Source organism: Panulirus ornatus, chromosome 31 (assembly GCF_036320965.1).
Source record: "Panulirus ornatus isolate Po-2019 chromosome 31, ASM3632096v1, whole genome shotgun sequence".
Classification (NCBI taxonomy): domain Eukaryota; kingdom Metazoa; phylum Arthropoda; class Malacostraca; order Decapoda; family Palinuridae; genus Panulirus; species Panulirus ornatus.
In genome coordinates, this window is record NC_092254.1 from 9,561,497 (window position 1) to 9,580,610 (window position 19,114).

The 19,114-nt window shown below is 50.1% G+C and overlaps 1 protein-coding gene across 1 annotated transcript in view; it reads left to right on the plus strand.

Moving 5' to 3' along the window:
- Positions 1-19,114, plus strand: part of LOC139758804 (uncharacterized) — a 1,625,355-nt gene that overhangs the window by 1,175,220 nt on the left and 431,021 nt on the right. The gene's annotated exons all lie outside the window — the stretch shown is intronic.

The window sequence follows — 19,114 nt, forward strand, 5'->3', positions numbered from 1 at the left end:
ATTTTTTTTTCATATAGAGTCGAGTCAAAGGTTATTAACTTAAAAGGAGTTAGGTTCGATATACGTATATTTGGGTTAGTTATGATAAAAGTTACAACCGTAGATTAAAGAGATTCATATGCCTTGTAATATTTATTTTGTTTCTGTGTCAGGTGGTCGGAGTAAGAGACTCGCCATCGCTCAGGATATAAGAAATGTGTAGCCAATCTGTACCTCTGTCATTTATATTGTTTAGTTATGTGTGAGGCTTATGTTTTAGGAGGTGTATTTCGACCTTGGCTTCTCACTCATTCCCACACCACTCTCTCCCTCATTGTTGTGCGTGTTGTGGACACGCATAAGGCATCCCGCCCCTCCCCTAACGTCAGTGGATGTTGTGTGCCTTCAAAGCCCCACCCAAAGATACATTCTAACTCCCCTTCCTCCCATCATCTGTGGCCATCATGTGTTCCGACTCTCCAAAGACACAGTCTGCATCCGTCCCTCTTTGACGCTAAGTGAAACTCATCTTCGTCTCAAGACGCAGCCTCTCTTTCTTTTCCTCTTCTCTCTCTCTCTCTCTCTCTCTCTCTCTCTCTCTCTCTCTCTCTCTCTCTCTCTCTCTCTCTCTCTCTCTCTCTCTCTCTCTCTTCCTCCTCTTTATGTATCGTGACCGGAGGATAGATGCAGGCCATACGTCTACTACCCCCCCCCCCTTCCCCCACCCCACTGGCCACAGGGGAGACTTTAACATCTCTCATTATGTCTCGAATGCGTCTGTCTCCCAGGATGCAGACGTCTGGTCTCTCATGGACGCCACCTCAGCCCGCAGCGCCGAGGTTCGTCTTGATGGCTCGCTCGGTGACTTGGGGTGGGTGGAGGTCAACCCCCGCTGGTGATATCAGCACTAGAGGAGGGAGGGGGGCAGCGGCAGGGCGGCGGTGCTGGTGAAGTGGGGGCGTGGGCGGCGGTGCTGGTGAGGTGGGGGCGTGGGCGGGGAGCCACAGCCGGGGAGACGGGGAGAATAAATGAATCGTTATCTGGAGAGGTTGAGGGATTGGCTAATTCTTCATGTGTTTCAGGCGGTGTTCCTGCCGGTGAGAGGATGATATGTACTTGTCTCAAGGGTGTCCCCACGCCCTCTCTCTCTCTCTCTCTCTCTCTCTCTCTCTCTCTCTCTCTCTCTCTCTCTCTCTCTCTCTCTGATGGAGATCTGAGTAAAATGGAGTTGAGATTAGTGATTTTTCTTTTGTTCATTCCTCGTCTGATGAATAGCTCCATCCCTTCCTCCAAGGATGGCTTGCTATCCGTTCAACGCCTCCACACCCCGTCCTGCAAGCTTCCACTTATCCGATCTTCTCTTAGAGCCTCCTAGATATCCACTCCAGCTTCCTCTCATCCCATCCACTCAGTCTTAAAATTCGTCCTTCCATCATCCACCTCCATCCAACGGCCACTCCACCTACCTTCTATCCCTTCGTCCTCTCTCTCTCTCTCTCTCTCCCCTTATCCTTCTCTCCTCCCTCATTCCCCCTACGCTTCCTTCTGCCTTCCGTTTTCTCCCTCATTCTTTCCATCCGTCTCATTTCACATCCCTGGTCCACTTTTCCACCTTTCTCATCCTCCAAATCCCCTCTAGCTCTCTTCCCTCCCCCCCCCCCCAGATTTACTCCCTTCACCCCCCTTCCCATCCCTCCCTCCAGATTTACTAGCTCTCTTCCCTCCCTCCCCCCCAAATTTACTCCCTTCACACCCTCTTCCCTTCCCTCCCTCCAGATTTGCTTCCTCCACTCCCTCTCCTTCTATGGTGTGATGGACCTCATAGATCACACACACACACACACACACACACACACACACACACACACACACACACACACACACACACACCCTTGTGTGTCTCTCTCCCTCACTCATCTCGTGTCACGGGTGTCATGCCTCCCTCACTCATCTCGTGTCACAGGTGTCATGCCTCCCTCACTCATCTCGTGTCACAGGTGTCATGCCTCCCTCACTCATCTCGTGTCACGGGTGTCATGCCTCCCTCACTCATCTCGTGTCACGGGTGTCATGCCTCCCTCACTCATCTCGTGTCACGGGTGTCACGCCTCCCTCACTCATCTCGTGTCACGGGTGTCATGCCCCTGCCGACTCTTGCCAGCGCCCTTGTCGCCACCCGCCCACCTCCCCGCCCTCACTCAGGTGCTGGCCTCCTCCAACCTCTATTAGCATTGCCCTCATACGCCCGTTGAGAGAGAGAGAGAGAGAGAGAGAGAGAGAGAGAGAGAGAGAGAGAGAGAGAGAGAGAGAGGAGTTACTTACGAGCACTTACGACGAGCCTTGGCCAGAAAGGGCAAGGCTATCGCGTGGCGCTCACCGCAGGAAAGTCTAGGGCTACGGAGGAGGGGGACGGTAACCAGCCTCGAGCCTGGTCTTGTTGAAGAGATGGGGGCCTCACTAGTGTGAGTGAGACACACACACACACACACACACACACACACACACAACTCAGCCTCTCATTTTCCAATTGACTCGCAAACTTCGTGATTTTTTCTTGTTTTGTTTTGTTTTTTGTTTTCGCTCTCCATTGTCACAAGTGTGCGAGCCCCACATCGTTCTTCATACGACACACGCGTCAGGGAATGTCATATGCCTGTCTGTGTTCTTCCTCCCCCAGTGGCAAAAACTCGTGTGTGGCTTTATCGCCTCTTCGACTTAACCTCACGTTTCTCTCTCTCTCTCTCTCTCTCTCTCTCTCTCTCTCTCTCTCTCTCTCTCTCTCTCTCTCTCTCTCTCTCTCTCTCATTCATCACATTCATGAGGCTCATAACGGTCCTTTTCTCAGTGGGCTCAACACACCCCTTCATGATTCTCCTCATCGCGCGCCTGCAAAACCTCATATCAAAACGAAGGAAGGACGAAATGGGGAAATTTGCTGTATACAATAACGCAGGAAAAAAAACATCCATTTACGGTTTAATATTTTTTTTTTTGACAGACTTACCTTTGCTTGAGACCGTTATTAGAAGTAATTAGGTTATTTCCAGTTGCTTAATTACCATGAACGTATTCTGAGTGGGTCGGGGGGGTAATTAAGTCCTCACCTCCACCAAAAATTGATTTTCGGGAATATACAGAACAGAACTGACCCCCCCGTCTCTTGACAGCTTAGCCTCAAGTTTGAGACGGTAACTCTAGAATCCGTCTCAAGTAACCGTTGACAGACAATACCTTCGCGGTCAGGGTAATTTTCTCCATGATTTCGTGGTCAAAGTAATTTTGGAATAATGATGTCAGGGTCGTACTCAGGGGGTGCTCCTCGAAACAGCTACCTCAGAATCTAAGTAACTCTTGGGAGACTCAGAGTCATAGGAACTCAAGTAGTGATAGTCATAGGAACTCAGTCATAGGAACTCAAATAGTGATAGACATAGGAACTCAAATGGTGATAGTCATAGGAACTCAAGTAGTGATAGTCATAGGAACTCAAATAGTCATAGGAACTCAAATGGTGATAGTCATAGGAACTCAAATAGTGATAGACATAGGGACTCAAATAGTGATAGACATAGGGACTCAAATAGTGATAGACATAGGGACTCAAATAGTGATAGACATAGGGACTCAAATAGTGATAGTCATAGGAACTCAAATAGTGATAGTCATAGGAACTCAAATAGTCATAGGAACTCAAATAGTCATAGGAACTCAAATGGTGATAGTCATAGGAGCTCAAATAATGAGATCAGAATTAAAAGTCAAAAGTAAACTTGAAACAATGACGTCAGATTCAAAGTAACACTTTTGAAACAACAGTTTCAGAATCAAAGTGACTCTCTCTCTCTCTCTCTCTCTCTCTCTCTCTCTCTCTCTCTCTCTCTCTCTCTGAAAACAACGATTTCTTTTTTTATTTATAATCAAAGTGACTTTAAACGCAAAAAAAAAGAAAAAATGAAATGATTTCAGAATCAAAGTCAGTGTGGCGGAAAGAACCGTAATGATAACGGCCCACCGCCACCTCACTTTCCAACCTCATAACTTGTTTTTCTCACACCTGCTCACCTCATTACCACCCAGCACACACACACACAGAGGCATAACATCATACCGTTTCCCAATTGATTTTCAGACCTCGCCTCCTCTACCCCTTTGCGTCACCTCACACACACACCACATAAGCAGGTCCTGCTGTACTCATCAAAACCTCAGGACGTCCCTCACACCGTCTCCAGACTTCTGAGATTATCTCCATCTCTATTCACAGGCCTCATAAGCGCGGGGGGCATCACGCTGGCAGACCTCATGATTGCCTCCCGTTTCCTCACGGCGAACTCACAAGTGTCCTCATCGCGCTCATACTCACAGTTGCTTCAGCCGTACTCCTCGCCGCAAGCCTCACACTTTGCCGTCGCCACACTCACAGACCTCACAACTGCTCCGACTAAACGCACGTGCCTCATAACTGCGTCCGCTATACTCACAAGCCCTCACAGCTGCCTCCACCACGCTCACGAGCCTCAAAACTGCCTTCCCCTCCACATTCACAAGCCTTACATCTGCCTCCGCCAAACGTACAGATCCCACAGCTGCCTCTGCCACACTAGCGGATCCCACAACTGCCTCTGCCACACTTCAGATCCCACAACTGCCTCTGCCACACTTACAGATCCCACAACTGCCTCTGCCACACTTACAGATCCCACAACTGCCTCTGCCACACTTACAGATCCCACAACTGCCTCTGCCACACTTACAGATCCCACAACTGCCTCTGCCACACTTACAGATCCCACAACTGCCTCCGCCACACTTAACACTTTTCACAACTACCTCCACGACGTTCAGCGCCCCCCCCCCCCCTTCCCCAGTAAGTCTACCCCATCCTCCATCATCTTCATCACTATTGATTCTGAGGTGGGAAGTTGTTTGTGTTCTGATGACACGCCCCACACTGCTTACCCCTCCACGCCTTCTCTACCTACCTCCACGCCACCTCTACCTCCCCTCCCCCCCACCCCACGCCGTGTCTACCTCCCTCCACACCCTCTCTACCTCCCCCCCCCCGCCCACACGCCTTTTCTGCATCCCCAGGTCTTCTCTATCTCCCCCACGACCTCCCTACTACCTACCCCCCACGCCCTTTCTACCTCCCTCCGCGCCCTCTTTACTCCTTCCATGCCCTCTTTACCTTACCCCCCCCCCCCTGCATCTCCCTATCCCGAAACCTCCATGCCTTCTCCCTCTCTCTCTCCCTCCTCCCCAGTCAGAACCTCCCAGACATGGAGACACAAGTCCTCCTCCCTCTACCTCTGTCGAACCCCTTGGCTTCCACCTCCATAACGCTGCTGAAAACTCCTGTGTCCTTTCTTCCCTTCCCCATCCTTCTCCCCCATTCTTCTCCTCGCACCCACGCCATCTTCGCTACCCACGTTCAATATTCCTCCCGTCCACCCTGAACTACTACGGTTTTTTTTTTTTCTTTCTTTCCTCCCCAGTACGCCCACACAGCCCCATCTCCCCAGTGCCCACACTCTCCCCATCTCCCAACATTCCCACACCCACTCTCCTCAGCCTTCCCCCCCCCAATGCTCACACCCACCCAATGTTCTTTCCCGTCTCTCATTCCCCCAATACTCTTATTCCATTTCTTACCCTTTAGACACACACACGGTGCCTCTACCCACCCCTCTCTCCTCGCTCTTCATCTGTATGTCCATCTGTCTGTTTATCCGTCTGCTTATCTATATCTACCTTTCCATCCATCCATCCATCCATCCATCCATCTCTCTGTCGATTATCTATCCCTCACAACCACAGTCACTCCACTACCGCACCTTCCGTCCCTCCCCGTTCTCCCCACACCCACACAGACTCTCCCCTCTGCTCGGTCCCCCCCTCTTCTCCTCCAGGCCTTCCCATCCCTCCAACACCTCCCTCTCCCTCCCTCCTCCTCCACAAACCCACATCCTTCTAGTTCCTCCATTATTCCCGCTATTTATCTTGTCTCTCTTATCTCTGAACTCCTGGTTTCTGGCTTTTTCCTTGGGGGGGAGAGGGTCGTGGCGTTGATGGGTGTTCCGTCGTCTGCCTTCACAGATGACGAAGCTCGCTTGTCGGCACCACCTTCTTCTTCTTCTTCTTCCCCACCTTACCCGCTCTTGTTAACCCTCTTCTGTACGGCAGAACACATAAGATTTATGTCGAGGTATTCCATCTGGTATATTCCCCAAGTTTGCCTCCTCCTCTTCCTCATCTTCCTCTTCCTCTTCCTCCTCCTCTTCCTCCTCCTCCTCCTCCTCCTGACTACCGAAGCATTTACGGCTGCGCCGAATGCTGGAATGCATACGTCGAATCCGCCGCCAGCAATGTGTCTTAAGCAGATACCCCCGCGACTCGCACAGCTGATCAGAAAGTCTTAATTTTCTCCATTTCTCGCCTCGAGATGTACCGAGTTCTCCTGGCTGAAATTGCTGATGAGGTAGAGGTCCCTCTCTTGTGCATTGCGGAAGGTAGACATCGATGTATTTAGTCCACCAGACGTCTGTTGGAGCAGATGCATTCGACTTTCACAACTGACCAGAGACTCCTCTTTCCTCCCACCCCTTCCTTTTTCCTTTTCCTGGCATCGAGGTATCTGGTTCTTCGGGCTGAACTACTGAGGACGTCACGGTATCAGGGTTCTTCCGGTTCATGTGGTTGATGAATGGGTCGCCCCTGCCCACTGATGATAGCCGCCTCCCTCGCTCTCCTCCTCTCCTTCTTCATTACCCGGGTGTCTTGTAGTGTGGCTCCTTCTCTTACCCGCCGCTCATCTCCAGTTTTTGTTTTCCAGTGTGATTCCTGGAACATAGGTTATTTTTCAGTTATGCCCTTTGTAGCCTGGGTGTCCGATTTTGATCTTCCTCGCTGTTCTGTGATTCCTGGAACTTTTTACTCTTTCAGTATGCTTCCTGTGTTGCTTGGAAGTCCAAGTCTTCATATCCCTCAGTATCCCCTTCTTCCTAGAAGTTTTTTAATTTCCAGCACCTTGTGTTGCTTGGAAATTCGACCTTCATATCCCTCACCATCGTATGATTCCTGGAACTTTCATTTTCTAGCATACTTTGTGCTGCCTGGAAGCTTGGATCTTCCTCAGTGTTCTACAGTATCTTGAACTATTTCATTTTCCAGTATGCCTGGAAGCTTGATCTTTATCTTCCTCGTGTGATTCCTGGAGCTTTCTCATTTTCCAGTGTACCTTGTGTGGCCTGGAGGTCTGATTCTCATCTCCCTCACTGTCCCGAGGTTCGTGGGACTTTTTCCATTTTCCGGCGTGCCTTGCCTTGCCTGGAGGCTCGATCTTAATCTCCCCTCAATGTCTAGTGGTTCCTGGAACTTTTGATCTTCTACTATAGACCAGATTTACTGGAAATTAAATCTAAATTCCATCTCATAACCTTTGGATCTCATGATCTTTCGGTATGTCGTGTGGTTATTAGAAATCTCGACTAGTTTATCAATGCTCTGCACTGTATTTTTCGAACCCTGATCTTCTGCTGTGTTAAATCAAGTCATTTTGGGTGTGGACCTTCCGTCGTGTCTTGTGATAGGTTATGATCTGGGTCCTGATTGCGTGTGGTAGTTACCTTCTTCCTTCCTCTGTCCCTCCACGTCAAGTCTTCAAGACTGGAATTCTGGAATGCTGACTAACGATTGCCCCCCCTGAACGTCTGATCATCTTCCATTGGAAGCTCCGTCTCATGGTACTCTGATCTTCCACTCTGCCTTTGTGACTCCTGGAACTCTTTATTGTTTTCCTCTCTCTCTATCTTTTACTCACAATAAGAACTTCATATTCCATATCTGGTGATTTATCGGTCTCTCGTCTTGCCACGTCTTGCGAATCGTGAAAAACTCTCGCCTTCCGCTCAGTTGTTTTGGCGCTTAGGGGTCTTTTGATCTTCCACTCTTGTGTTTTACGAGTCCTGGAAGTGTGATCTTCCGCTGTATGTTGTGAACGTCTGGAGCCCTGAAAAGGCTGAAGAAAACATGTTGTCATAGCATTCCTCCGGAAAGAGGGGAGTCTGGACTCTGATAAAATCTTAAGAAGTTTGGAACTGGCTCACATAACCCCCAGCCCACAAAGGATAGGGCAAGGCTCTTCCAGAAATAAGAAAAACACACGACACATCACTGACATTTTGGATAGAGTCCAGAGATGTAAAGTGCTTGACTTCTTGAAATCAAACGATAGACATCAGGCCAGTATTGTTTTGTTTTTAGGAGTGGATGATCATATACCCTTTCCAGTCGCCTGATCCCTACGTTAGAATTGTAAGGGGCACTGGGCGGCGAATCGAATACTGTTAGTAGTAGAGTTTGCCGAAACTGATACCGAAGGTGGTGTTAAGAGTAGCGTAGCTAGGGGCTGTGCTGGAGTCTCTAGAAAGAGGTCCTGGGTAACACCACGACCTCTACCAGATACACCCTTAAGTTATACCAGTCATTCGTGGGTGAGAGTATATGAGACTTTTGTCTTGTGATGACCATCCATAACGCAGACCATCTCACCTCCCCTTCGCTAGTGCCTCTCTCATTTTCCTTCTGGAGCAGTCTGTCCCCTACGGAGCCTCGCGTCTGGACTCCCCTGGAACCCATTCTCGGCCTCCCCTCCCCTGATGTACCCTCACACGCTCCCTTACTTACCCCCTGTTACAGCTTGTGGCGTGCGGGGTCCGGGAGATGTGTATCCTGTCAGCTTCAGGAGGGAGGTGAGGATGACGCCGACTTCCCGAATGCCCTTATCGCTGGTCCTCCTCCTCCTCCTCCTCCGTGTGAGCCGCCCTCGCTCCCTGCTTCTCTTCTTGCCTTATCTACTCGCCACATCTGCTCTCACCCTTTTCCTCCTTTTTGATCCTTCCTTACCCAAGTTCCCGGGAACCATCCCCTCCGTCCACCAGTTCCCCCCTCCTCCTCTTCGCACTTTTTCTTCTGCTGTCTCCCAACCTGGTATGCTGCTACTAGGGAGTTGAGAGAGAGAGAGAGAGAGAGAGAGAGAGAGAGAGAGAGAGAGAGAGAGAGAGAGAGAGAGAATTATTTTTATCATCAATTCCAACTTGCTTGTATCATTAGCAGATTTCGTCAGCATTTTTCTCTTCTCTTACCACTTTTTTTTTTTTTTTTTAAACATCCCTTTCCACGACGAAATTATTTAACATTAGTACAACCTCAGCATAATTTTTACGTCCTGGCCTTTTGAGGCCAAGTCGATCAGTATCTTCTCGTCTGGCATTTGCCAGGGTATCGTTGCATTTTGATTACACTCGCTGTGATGCGAGAGATTCCATCGGTTCCCTGTCGTTTGCTAAGTCTTGGAGATGGACAACACTCCTCAACGTGACCTCTGCCCATCAGCAACCAAGTTCCAGCCCCGCACCTCCGCCACAACGTGGTGGATTTTGATCAAACTTGCCCAGAGCTGTTGACCGGTTGGATCAGTCTGCGGCTCCGAGTGCGTTTGCAGGATGAAGGCGAACCATGCGCACATACGACCACATCAAGAGTGAGTGAGTGAGTGCGCACATACGACCACATCAAGAGTGAGTGAGTGAGGCTAGAAAGATGAGGCAACGCGAGTGTAAACTCTGTCCTTATGACACTATTATTAATCAAACGAACCTCTTGGGATTCGATTCTACTCTTGTCACCGATGCATTAGTCATGTGGGATTTCCTTCCATCAGCGTAGTGGAGACTCTTGTATTTCGTATCATCAGCTTCCCGATCCGAGGTGGGAAAATTGAGGGAGTAACGCGTTCGTTCAGACGCACGCGTGCGTTCCGCGAGGGTCTTTCCCCATCCTTTCACGTCACCATACCGCGTTCGTGTTTGGGTTCACAGGCACTAGGATTGAACTCTTTATTGACGCCAGACTCTGGAATTCGGACGTGAAAGTGGAGTTCCTCCCCCTCTCCCAGCATATGTATCTATATATATAATGTTGACTCTTACTGCCCAGTTATTATCACTGCATTTGTACTGTTTTGTGACACTGTCATTCGACTGTTGCTATGTACCCGACTTCCACATTACCCGGCTTTCCTACCATGCCGTACGGTTTGCCTGTTCCACTGGGTGTCTTCTCTCCCTCCCTCCCTCCCTCTCTCCCTTCCTTCCTTCCTTCCCTCCTTCCTGAATTTTTCCCCCCACAGTAGGCCTAGCTGATCTTACCCTTCCAGCTTTAATTTCCCATTACTCTCTGACTGGGCCTCTTCCTGCCCCTCCATAATGTGATTACTGGTGTGTGTGTGTGTGTGTGTGTGTGTGTGTGTGTGTGTGTGTGTGTGTGTGTGTGTGTGACCGGCAGAGAGTTTTTTACATTTGTGTTTCCCCCGTCATTTTAATCTTGTACATATGTACAGTGTCTTTACCCCTGAGTGTGTATACACATCCATGCACCAGCCTACACCAGGTAACCATCTATCGAATAGTCCCAGGGGGAGGATGAACAGCTGGGATTGTGCTGTGGGGCGGCTACCGCTCCCAGGATTCGAACCCCTGCGGCTCCGAAATTTATATTTTCATCAGTTTCTTGTGTAGCAATTTGGCACTTTTTTCGCTTTATTGAACAAAAAGTTTTGGATAAGGAGGTATTTTCTTGTTTGATGATTGTATTCATTTACTGTTTCATGGGCAGTTTAACAAGAATTTGGACGGTTTAGTAAAAAGAAATGTGATCTGGTCAAAGGAAACGGTAGTAAACGTAATCTTGTCAAAGTCACTTATAATAAACGTAATCTGGTCAAAGTCACTTATGATGAACGTAATCTGTTCAAAGTCACTTATGATAAACGTAATCAGGTCAAAGTCACTTATGATAAACGTAATCTGGTCAAAATCAATTGGAATGATCGTCGTCTGGTCAAAGTCATTGATCTTGAAACCCATCCTTTCTCTTATTTCTCCCTGAACTGCCTCTTGACATTGTTGTTGCCTTTGAAGATGTCGTTGCTCGACCTTCTCAAGTCCGTCGGGATATTTGGCCTACGTAATGTAAGCTCTAACTTTCTTGGAGGGTGGGTGGGTGGATGGGGGACTTCCACGTCACTGGAATAGCTCAGTCTGCCCCCAAAAAGAAACTGGTGATTTTATTGAGGTCTTGGAATGTACTTCTGAAGGGGATCTCTGCTCAGGCTGTCTATAGAGGTTCGGTCTTTGTATGGCAGTACTGCTAACATATCTCTGGATCCAGGCTACTTGTATAGCAGTACTGCTGGCATATCTCCGGAGGCTACCTGTATAGCAGTACTGCTGGCACATCTCTGGAGGCTACTGTATAGCAGTACTGCTGGCACATCTCTGGAGGCTACCTGTATAGCAGTACTGCTGGCATATCTCTGGAGGCTACCTGTATAGCAGTACTGCTGGCACATCTCTGGAGGCTACTGTATAGCAGTACTGCTGGCACATCTCTGGAGGCTACTTGTACAGCAGTACTGCTGGCATATCTCTGGAGGCTACCTGTGTAGCAGTACTGCTGGCACATCTCTGGAGGCTACCTGTATAGCAGTACTGCTGGCACATCTCTGGAGGCTACCTGTATAGCAGTACTGCTGGCACATCTCTGGAGGCTACCTGTATAGCAGTACTGCTGGCATATCTCTGGAGGCTACTTGTAAAGCAGTACTGCTGGCATATCTCTGGGGGCTACCTGTATAGCAGTACTGCTGGCATATCTCTGGGGGATCCTATTATGGAATACCACTCACTCACACTCTCAAGATGCCCCTTGCATAGACCGCTGCTTACATATTTAGGGGAGGCTGGAATTTTTTTTTCCCCCACCTCTCTTTCCTCCCGACGAATCTCCCTCCTTTATCCCACATACAGCTCCCCTTTGTTTAGGGTTCCTGTAGCCCCGAGGCTGCGCTGCAATCAGAAGCAGGGGAATGATGGACTCCTCTAATAACGAGAAGATTCTCGACAACGAGAATGCACTTCCTGTATCACTTACAGACACTAACGCAGCTTCACGGAAGGCGGTATTATTATCATTATTTTTTTTTCAACCCGGGATATAACCACCGGCAGGCGGAGTCCGGTAACACCGCGCCACGTAATGATGATGGTGCGTGGTAATCAGCGTCTTGGTCGTGACTCCCACTGGGCATAATCCGCTTCCAGTCACGGCCCTTCCTCAGTTCCTCAGTTCGCGCGCTGGCTGTCGCTACGCTGACTGCAGGTGCCGTCCACGGTCGAAGGGTGAGGAGAGGAAACAGACATGAGGAGGGGATGTGAGGGTTAGAAAGGGTTAGAAGGAGGAGGGAAGGGTGCATGAGAATGCCGCAGGGGGAGGGGAGGGGGGAGAAGGGAAGAGGAAGTGGAAGCGGAGGGAAGTTTTGCCACTGTTTCATGTCCGCCTTCGAGCACTTCAGAGGGTTTCACCTCTTCCTTTCCACCACCTCGACTCTCTTGTCTCTTTCTTCCCTTATCCTCGGAACCTTCTAACTTTCCACTCCACTCACCCTTACGTCTCCCTTCTCCCCCTCACTCTTCCCCTTCCCCCTTTCCCTTCCCTTCCCACCTTTCACCTTTTTCCTCGACCTCTCCATTATTACGTCTTCTGCTGCGGGACGGGAACAGAGGGGTATGTCATATCTCGCTCTTGTCCTCGAGTGTTTCGCGAACTTCCTGTGCCCAATGTGTCTTGACCAGGCGATCGCATGTGGACCAAACTTGTACCCCAGGCACTACATGCACTAATCTACTCACGGGTGAGTTTTCGAGTCGGTGGGGGGGTCAAAGGTCAAGGTCACATGTGCGTCTTTTTGGGATGAAATGCTGCAAATTGTTTTGTGTGTGTGTGTGTGTGTGTGTGTGTGTGTGTGTGTGTGTGTGTGTGTGTGCTCCATGTCTGAAGATCGGACCGTCCAGTGTGGGCCAGACTTGTAGGGCAGGTGCTATACATGGAAAGCTCTGTGGCTGATTGACCTTTAGAGGTCGTGAGGTCAGAGGTCAGGACGAGAATGTGACATCCGGTAGAGGGTTACGAAACCATATGATGGTGGGGGATGATTAGGTTAGGAATGTTGTGCAAACACGTTCTTTTTGTTTGTTTGTTTCTTTACCCTCTCCCCTTCCAGCCCTCTGCTACCAGTCTTTCTCCTCCTCCTCTTCCTCTCCTTCGTCCCCTCTCTCTCCTCCTCCTCTTCCTTTCCTTCGTCCCCTCTCTCTCTCTCTCTCTCTCTCTCTCTCTCTCTCTCTCTCTCTCTCTCTCTCTCTCTCTCTCTCCTTTCTATTGTCGCCTCCCTCATCGTTCTTCTTTCACGTCAGGCTCCCTCCTTCTTCTTCATCTTCCCTCCTTCCCCCTCCCTTCCTTCATCCTCCCTCCTTCCCCCTCCCTTCCTTCATCCTCCCTCTTTCCACTTCGTTATGCTCTTCTTCCGCCTGATTATCCTCCCCTTCCACATTTGAATTTCTCGGTTTCTCTTGTTCTTTACTCTCTCATGGCTTTTCTTTACCGTCCCGTCCCTCTCCCCTGCTCTCCTTACCACCCCTGCTGCCTCTCACCCTAGCCTCTCCTGCTGCCTCTCACCCAAGCCTCTCCTCATCTCTTCCCCTGCTGCCTCTCACCCAAGCCTCTCCTCATCTCCTCTCCTGCTGCCTCTCTGTCTGGTCTGTCTACTCGAAGGCATGTCCTGCCACTCTGCCATAAGATTTACTCTCTCTCTCTCTCTCTCTCTCTCTCTCTCTCTCTCTCTCTCTCTCTCTCTCTCTCTCTCTCTACACACACACACACACACACCCTGGCCCCCCAACACCGCCTCTTTCGCTCCCGCTTTCATGGGCGCGCCCTCAAGCACGCCCCTTTTTAAACTGTGGCACACACACACACACACACACACACACACACACACACACGCTGGGGGTCTTTATGGCTGGCCTTTCAGCGGCTCTGAGGGCTGACCTCGGCTGCCGTTCGCAACCTGTATAGATTCTTTCACCAGCGCCAGCCCCTCTCCCCTTCTCTCTCTCTCTCTCTCTCTCTCTCTCTCTCTCTCTCTCTCTCTCTCTCTCTCTCTCTCTCTCTCTCTCCCCCCTTCTAACCCTCTCTCTCCCCCTCTCTCTCTCCCCTTCTGTCCCCTTCACCTCATTATTTAGCACCCGGTGAACCGCGTGCCTTTCACCATCGCTTGTACAGTCCGGGTGGGTTTGGGGAGTTAGTTTGTTAGTTAGTTAGGTGGTTTAAGTCTCTTCGTTGCCTTTTCGCATGATTCGCCAAACGCTAGTGGTGCCACCCACCCACCCACACACACCGTCGTTGAGAGGTATGTCAAGTGAGAGAGAGAGAGAGAGAGAGAGAGAGAGAGAGAGAGAGAGAGAGAGAGAGAGAGAGAGAGAGAGAGAGGGAAGGTGAGGTGGGATAGAGAGTGGTGTGTGACTGGAGACTGGAGGTGTACGGAACACACCTGGGGAGAAATCCTCAGGTGGGTGTACTGCACCACCTGCACCCATCCATGTGTTCTGTCGTCGAAATAGTAACCATTATTGTCGTTGATCCAGTGGTTCGAAGTCGTCGTATCTCCCGTTAGCCAGCCAGTCTTGAATATGTTTCCCCAAGTTCTTATGTGTGAGTATATTTAGCCATGGTCTACTACGTCAAAATTTTTGTACACTGGTTTAACTGGTAGAAACTAAGATGCATCAAGGTCCTGTCTCTAGGGTGAAGGAGCATTGTGATCCGCTGTCTCGGTCTCTCCCGTTTGCTTCGAAAGTCACTGTGATGGAACGAGTGGGAGGAAGTCTCTCATAAAGACGTGCCAGGCTGATTGCCAATTACACTGTCTTCTCCCTCCTCCTCCTCCTCCTCCTCCTGCAACGAGTAGTTGTTTTGGAGTGGTCGGAGGTCGGAGGTGTTTGTATGGAGGTCGGTCTGTCCGGCTTGGGTCAGTTGCTGTTAACCCAGCGGCTCACGTGAACCAACCATTATATCTCACTATGGTTATATTGGTATCTCTCCACAAGTGCATTGGTATGAGTTGTTGAGTGGTATAGTGGCTCTTTTAACTTGACCTACCATCACACCTCCACCGTCCTTCCTTCCTTCTCTTCCTACTACTCCTCTTCCTTCTCCTTCTCTTTTTCCTCCTCCTACTCGTCCTACTCCTCCTCTTCTTGCTTCTCCTCTCCTCCTCCTTCTCCTCTCCTCCTCGCTGTTGATGCCATGCTTCGTTCTCCACTCTCTCTCTCTCTCTCTCTCTCTCTCTCTCTCTCTCTCTCTCTCTCTCTCTCTCTCTCTCTCTCTCTCTCTCTCTCTCTTTCTCTCTGGAATCATCCTCACTTCACTGGTGTACTCAACATGGTGTCGTCACCCTGGCCGTCAGTCGGTAAGTACTCCGTAAACGATTTACAGAGTTTGTAAACTGGCCTTATCTAGAACCTGCCTGCAGTTAATGTAAATTGTAAGTTCTGTAAATTGTAAGTATGATTTGGGCCGTAAGTTGTTGTAGTTACTAGTTGGTCTATAAGTTGATGTAAGTACAGAATGGTCTGTCAGTTATTGTAAGTAGAATTTAGGTCGCAGGTTATCGTAAGGGCATACTGGGCTGTAGGTAGATACAAGTACAAGGCTTGTTGTCAGTATTCCGAGTCGCCACGGGTTTTCACTGATCCAAGACAACAGCTTGTGATTACAAGGAGCAGTTGAGCTTAATGAGTCTAAGGTGATTAAGCTCCCTCAACGATGCGAAGGTACGACTTCAGGAGCACGACAGGACGACCCTTGAGGGGGATCGTACCCTTGGGTCTCACCCTTGTGCCCTGGGGCCGTACCTCCGCCCTCATGGGTCGTCGTACTCTTGTGCTCTGGGGTTCGTTCCCTTGTGCTCAAGAGGCGTGCCGTCGTGTTTAAGGGTCGCACCCTCGTGATCCTGTGTCCTACACTCGTGCTTTAGGGTCGTGCCGTCGTGCTCAGAAGATCGTACCGTCGTGCTCAGAGGGTGGGAGGGTTTTACCTCCCCCTCTGTATGACGGGTGCTCGTGGCTGCCCATATATTTATATACTGTCATTACCTAAGCGCCGCTGTGCCGGCCCAGGGCCCCTCCACCTCACAGCTGTCGTGGGGTTGACACAGATCCAAGCGGACAGCCGCGAACGACGCCGTTGGAGGGGTAGAGAGAGAGAGAGAGAGAGAGAGAGAGAGAGAGAGAGAGAGAGAGAGAGAGAGAGAGAGGGAGAGAGAGAGAGAGACTTTAATCATGATTTTTACACGAGTGCGTTTTTTTTTTTCTTCTTTTTTCTTACGAGTGGACGGGAGGGAGGGAGATGTCCCTGGGAAGAGTGCGTGTGTGTTTGTGTGTGTTTGTGTGTGTGGCGGGGGGGGGAGTGTTTTTAGGGGATCGAATCCGAGCCCCAGGTTTGCTTGGTCTACCTCGTAGCGAGTTTACCATCGGTTTCTTTTTCCCCCCTTCCAAGTTTTACATTAGTTATTGTCTAGCTATAGAACACAGATGGAGCATCTCAGTGGGCGTGTGGCTGAAGGCGTGTGGCAAGCGTTACCTTGTATGATTCCTCCCGAACACGAACACCTCTCTATCACGGCGGTGTGAATTTCAGGGACGTTTGCCCTTCTAACGTCCGTCAACAAAACGTCCTTCTGTCGTCCGTCAACAAAACGTCCTTCTGTCGTCCGTCAACACTTTCTCCTACGCCTTTGAGACGTGTCCTGATTTCTGGTTCAGTTTCATATATAATTCGACCAATATTTTTATAAATATATCTTATTTAGAGCTAGGCTTAGCTGACATAGATGTGTCTGGTTCTGTACGGGAAAGGCTGTCCCGAGGCGTGACCTTTGTATCCTGCTCCGGCACCACATCTCGTCGCTGTGTACCTGGTAAAATTTGCTGAGAAATCGTCGTGGCACATCGAAGGGAAATAGATGAATCAAACGCTTTTAAATTTAAAGAAAATAATATAGATTGAAATGGCTCACCCCTTATCCCATTTCCCATTGGGATTTTTTTCTCTAACCATGCAACTACTACAGTCTTAACTATCCTCTGATCATAGTTGTTAGCTCTTCTCTACTATCCTCTATCCATTGCTGCTGACTGCCTCTGCTACTATCCTCTGCCCCCCTGAGAACTGGTTGCTTGTGCCGTCCCCTTCGATATTGAAAATCGGCTGCAATGCACTATCCTCTGTCCCCAGAGACCCATCCTCTCTGCCATCCCTCAGGTTCGGAACCCCTCATCCCTCAACCCCAGAGAATAGCATATTCCACCATCTCATCTCCCCTGAGAAGTGGCTGTCCCCAGTGTCCTCCGGCGAACTGGTTCTCCCAGCAATCTCGTCTCCCCAGAGGTGTGACTGCCCTCATTATTCTCCTCCCCCCCCCCCCCCCCCGAGACAGCTGGCTTCTCCGTCACATCCCCAGAGAATGAACTTTTCCCAGTATCCTCCATGAAGATGTTTCTCCGCCATTTCATCTCCCCAGAGATTTGACTGACTGCCCTCCACTCCCTCCATCCTCACCCCTTAAATCCCTTGGTATGTGGTTTCTACACCTTTTCATATCCCCGGAGAGTTGGCTGCCCCCTTATCTTCCCATGACGGCCGGCTTCCCCACCACTTTTTCCCCGGAGAAGTGTTTACCCCTAGTGTACGCTCCCTGTAAGAACTGGGAGCTTCGTCCATCTCCTGTCATGTGTGGACAGTCTATATCCCGTTTTTTTTTTTTTTTTTTCCCCAGAGAACTGGTAACCCCCACTGAACTCCTGAGGACTTGCTCCTCCACCATCCCATCTCCCCGTAGAAGTCTCCACCATCCGCGCCCCTCACTCCCTCACTTCTAGGCTTCGTCTTTCACCGCCTTTGATGTCACTTGCTTATCCGTGAAACCCCTCTTCTCACTAACTTCCTTCCTTCTCCCTTACCTCCTGTGGGGTAGCCTACCTATCCCACCCTTCATTCCATTCCCTCCAGGCCTCCATCACTTCCTCCTTACCATATGCCCTTCCCTCCAGGTCTCTGTCACTTCCTCCCTCCCACCTTCCCTCATTTCGTTCCTCACTTCCAGGCCAGGTTTACTCCCTGCTTCCTAGGCACCTTCTCCTCCTCCTCCTCTTTTCCGGACCTTCCTCATTTCGTCCTTGAGGTCGAAAGTGAGGGGAGGGGGCGATAGAGGCCTGGGAGGAAATGAGAGGGTGAGAGATTGTGGGAAGAGGAGTGAAGGCTGGGAGTGGGAAGGAAGAGGGAGAGAGGGAGGAAGAAGCAAAAGAAGAAGGTACTGAGGGAAAGCTATGAGGGAGGAGGTATAGGCTTTGAGTAAGGGTTGCCCTGAGGAGTTTGGGATGGGAGAACGGGGAAGCCCCCCTGAGGTGGTAGGATGTGAGGAAGGGTGGAGAATAATTGGCCAGGACGAAGGGAGTGGGGGAAAAGGGCGCATGGGCGAAGAGATCCAGGAAGGAGTTCGTGTGAGGCTCTGGAAGGAGGGGTAGAGGAGGAGGAGGATGAGGAGTTAGGTGAGGCCTGGAGTTTATGAAGGGGTGGGAGACGGCTGGAAGGGCAGGAGTGAGGATGAGGAGGACTGGAAGCGTCTCCGTACACAAGTCCAGCTATACTTACGGCGTTTCAAACACCGTTAAACGATTATATACACAACTGAGTATTCCTATATACCAATTAACATCACCAAACCTTCATAAACGCCTTTTGGGATTCTCAAACGTTCGTGAGTACTTACGTTTATTCGTAAACGTTCGGGAATCATTCGATGCGAGGGATTTTGCTTTCACCCCTCCTCTCTCGTCTTTTTCCCCTTTCTCCCCCGTACGTACGTACGTCAGCGGAGGGTGGGAGTGGCGGCACATGCTCGGGAGTGATTCTTAATCTCGGTCGTCGGTTGCTGGTGCACAGGGTGACACGTTTCATCCATTGTGTGGAATGCTGTGCTGATGGTGTGTGTGTGTGTGTGTGTGTGTGTGTGTGTGTGGGACAGCTGTGGACAAGGCATTGTTCCAGGACACTGGAGGGCCCTGACGGAGAGCTGCTGGAAGGCGTTTTTTTGGTTGTTGTTGTTGTTGTGTGTGTGTTTGTGTTTCCGAACGCTGGGCTGTCGTGTCGGAAGGTTCATACCCCACTTTACATCTTAATG